The sequence below is a fragment of the Lycium barbarum genome, chromosome 4, assembly GCF_019175385.1.
Source record: "Lycium barbarum isolate Lr01 chromosome 4, ASM1917538v2, whole genome shotgun sequence".
NCBI lineage: Eukaryota > Viridiplantae > Streptophyta > Magnoliopsida > Solanales > Solanaceae > Lycium > Lycium barbarum.
Genome location: NC_083340.1, coordinates 92,906,372 through 92,911,031, shown reverse-complemented (window position 1 = coordinate 92,911,031; position 4,660 = coordinate 92,906,372).

Below are 4,660 nucleotides of genomic sequence, written 5' to 3'. Positions count from 1 at the left end.
AACAACATAACTCTCGAAAACTATGCACTAATATGACAAGCTCTACTTTGACAAACATCTAGTCATAAGGTTCATTACATTCTTACCATATATGGAATCATGCCAAGAAAAGAAGGAACAGCCTTAACATGCCTTTTAGGTCTACTTAACAACTCAATGCTTATCCTTCCGAGCTTGTAAATCTACATTCAAGAGATTTCATACAATTGTTAGGCTTATCATCACATGCTTATCTTAAACCTTTGAATTAAACCGCTTTAGAATCTGCCGAAATTCGAGCAGCATTCCCCTATATCTTCTACACCCTCCAATCATAAAAACAACTCCCAAAGCACAATAAAACATCAACAATTCCATAATCAAAAGATTACATTCAAACTATACTCAATTCATTCCCCAAACTTCTTTTCATAATCAATCCATAACAACAACTTCATACAACCCCTTATACACTTGTATACGACAATTCCTTAACATCATTAGTATCCCTCATAACAAGATTATGCTCAAAACGTACTAATAATTATAACTCAAGTTAATTCACAGCTCAAAATATCATCAAATGCATATTTGAACTTTTCCTCAAATTTTCTTCTCCTCAAATCTTAACATAATTGCCAAACAAACTCATAAACATGAAACTAAGATGAAATCTTACCTTAAAATTCAAGAACACTTCAATTCCATAGTTACTCCTCCTTAAAAATACTCACCCAAACATCTTCAAGAAGAGGAGACAAGTGTAGACCTCACTTGGAACCCTTAACCACTTTAATCTTTACTTTGATCCTTGGTTTTGGCTTGGAAATATGATGGAATATGTTTGTACAGGATTATAGGACTTCCTAGGACTTGGGGCTATGTTAAAAATTAAATAAAATGACCAAAATTGTCATATAGACTTGTAGGAATATATGTGCATGTTGTGGATGTTGGAGGAATGTTTTAGAGGATTTGGGATATGTTTAGGGGTGTTTGGATGAAAAATTAAGGGGTAAAACCCCTTTTATAGAGTTCTAGAGTCGGTTGGCACCAACCTAGAATTTTCAGGTACTGTAGCGCGCGTGTCGCTCACTGTACCTTCGCGTGTCGCACACTGTAGCTGTGTGTTTCTACTCTGCGAGCCTGACTTGTAACGTCCATAATTCTCTACTATGACGTCGTATAGACGAGCGGTTTGTTGCGTTGGAAATTAGACTCCATGGACTTCAATTTAGGCTTTTGATTTACTTCAAAACTCCTCATATACGAAAAGATATTCTTTCCCCAAATTGGCTCATACTTTGTTGTTCAAAGTAACACTCATCTTTTTCCAAAGTCATACTAACTCAACTCCTTCCACTCAATTCCTTATAGGACCTTTCGGAATTCCTCATATGTATCCTTTACTCATAAAATATACTTAATAACGCTTCGTCCCTTATACTCCAAAGTTGTTTTACTTAGCCATAGTTCAACATACTTACGCTCAAATTTATTAAATGCTTCTCCGCAAATACGGGGTGTACCATAAGGAAACAACTCAATAGAACTCAATAAGGTGCTAAGCCATAGTCAACAACAATACCAACCAAAGGCATATTCCATCATATTTCCAAGCCTGCATATGCTTTATGAACCGAATTCTAACCATAAGGTAAGTCGTAATCTACGTGGAATGTCGAACGGGAGCCACGAACAACCACACCTTTGCCTTGCCCTTTCATAGCGCCTCCAAACACTCAATGTCTAGTTATAAACGTTATCTAGATTAGGAACTATGAAGAACAATACCCATATTGCTAAGCTGCTAAACTAGGTCAAATCCAACCCATGGAAGTTGGGGAAACAGGCCCATAAGGGTAAAAGGGGATATTCTAAGGTGGAATATGCAATTCAAGTCTAGAGGATCAAAGCCCACTAATCAATTGCTAGATTAACTCAAGATTAAGCTAAATTCAAATTTTAAGTGAAACCCCAAATTTGGGTATGAACCTTAACATTTCAAACCACAAATTGACCTCTAATAATGGAAGATATAAGATTAACAACAATAAATATATCATGTTCTAGGGTTATACTAACCAATTTCATCAACAATTTCTACATAGGAAGTTTAAAACCCATTTTAAAATTTTCTCATGAAACCCACTTTTCCTCTTTGATTCTAGCATGGATTAATGATTAAGAAAGGAGCGTAATGAATTCTAAGGACAAGGATCTTACCACTATGAAGAATCTGATCAAATGCTCGCAAAATAGCCCCAAAATGCTTAAGAGATGATGTAATAAAGTGATAAGGGTTTAGGCGTTTTAACTTAAGAAGTGGAGAAAAATATGCTTGTCAACGGCTACGGCGGTCATAGGAACTGCTACGGCGCTCACCACACACCAGAAAAATGTTGGTTTTTTACCAATCCCAACCCAAAATACAACTATCACACGAGGCCCCACAGATACAAAACAAACATGCAAACACACATAAAAACGCGCTACGAACTCACCCATGGCCTCGGAATTCCCAACGGAAATCTATTTGACCAAGTCAACCCCCTAATGGCCTAAAGCCAACTTTCCAACCCAAGTCCCAAAACGCTCTCAATTTCCTTGGTAACCGAACCGAGCATCCCACCAGGCCATAAACGATCATCCGAACCTCTCCGAATCAACCAATTTCAAAAAAAGATCCGACCATCCAAAAGTCAACTATTGGTCAAACACTTTTCAGTTAAAGGCTCAAATTCTAAAAAGCACACTAGAACTCACGTGATGACCTCGGGAACTGTGCCACCCATCCCCGCGGGTCAAAATTGTACTCATAGGGCACTTAGAAGGGTCAACAGGGGTAAATGGGTCATAATCACTATAACGACCAAACGGGTTGTTACATCCGATACCAACTAAATAATCATTCAGCCTCGAATAAAGAAATAGTGTATGAATGTTGGCGGCAACCAAGGAATCATTATCATAACAACATGGAAGCCTCCACGGCACAAAGTATGCCACAATCACTGCCCTCTCACCTTATCTGTCAAACTTCCTCTAACTTAGCTAAAAGAGCAACTTCCAAATTATCATTCTCGAACAGTTCTCACAACTGATCCCCGAAATAAAGAGCTGCTCTTACCAAAACTTTCTAATTCGACATAACCATACCTCTGAAAGCAATCAATAGGTCCCACAAACATTTCTCAAAACAGCATTCAACTTTAGATATAAACACAATCATAGCCCACTCTGAACCGCAAAAATACTCTGATTCCGTTAACATTTCCTTCACCCTTCTCAAGTCGTTCTTCACACCAAGATCTCATATAAACACATTAACATAAACCAGAAGGCATAACTTACTCTTTCCCGAAAAGAATTCTGGCTTTATCGGAGCACTCTAAGCAATCCCATCGAGCTGATCTTACTCATAGCCGACTTCGCTAGTTCCAAGTCTTTTTAAACCTTCAAATCACAATACTGGAAGCATGCCACTGAATACCTTGCCGAGCCGAGTCCGTAAGACACCATCTGATCACTCTAAAGACCTCTCGCAACCAAAATACCTCATCAAGTCATTAACAAGAATCGGCAAAACCATTATATATGTCAGAATAGCTTCTCTCAGTAAAATTGTCACGACCCGGCTAGGGGCCACGACGGGTACCCGGGGCTAACCACCGAGCACCGCTCTTCTTAATACTCAATTACTCATTAAATACTCCTTTCAGAATTTATAGACGAAACATGTGAAGATCATACTTTACAAGAAACATACTTGTTTTACATACATTTGCCATACGGCTATCAAAATAGTATATACATATAGTAACATCTTGTGGAACCATCTAACCCACACTGCGCATCTACGAGCCTCTACTGACATGCTATACAATGGACGGAACAAGGCTCCGTCATGGCCCAAAATGGATATATATATATATATATATATATGCACGTATACACAAAAGAAGTCACCAGCACCTCCGAACAATGGAGTGCTGTCAACAGCTGACTGCCCCTATGGCTCTGGATCTAGCTCGTCTCCCTGTCTACCTGTGGGCATGAACACAGCGTCCAAAGAAAAGGACGTCAGTACGAACATTGTACTGAGTATGAGAGGCATAAATAATGAAGAGAGAAACAATAACAACATAATGAACATCAAAGTGAACATGTGAAGCTGAATCATAATCATAGGAAGGATGATGCATGTTGTCTTACTCATACTCTTTATCATATCATGTATACATATCATGCAAGCTGCCCGTCTATGTCGGGATGGTGTGATCACTAATAATATAAGCCCGCGTCCAGGCCTCCCGCGTCCGGGGTACCATCTCGTGCTGCCCACTAGTGGTGTCTGCCCATGCCCGAGAGGGTCATGGTGTATCCGTGTAGCCGCCCGCCGAAGCGGTGTCTGCCCTGCCAACTAGGCGCGGTGTAAATGCAATCATGACATGCTTAACATAAAATACTTATCATCATATACTTTTAAAACATGCTTGAGCTCATGATCATTTGTGCTCTACCGGGGTGACGTAGGGTCGTGATCCCCCGATCTCTTTATGGAGCAATTTCTGACATTCTGCCTCACCTCGAAGGAATTAGTACATGAGGTGAATGTAGACAATGAGGACATAATCATCGCTTTAGCATTATCATATCATATCTATTAGGTCATGGAAAG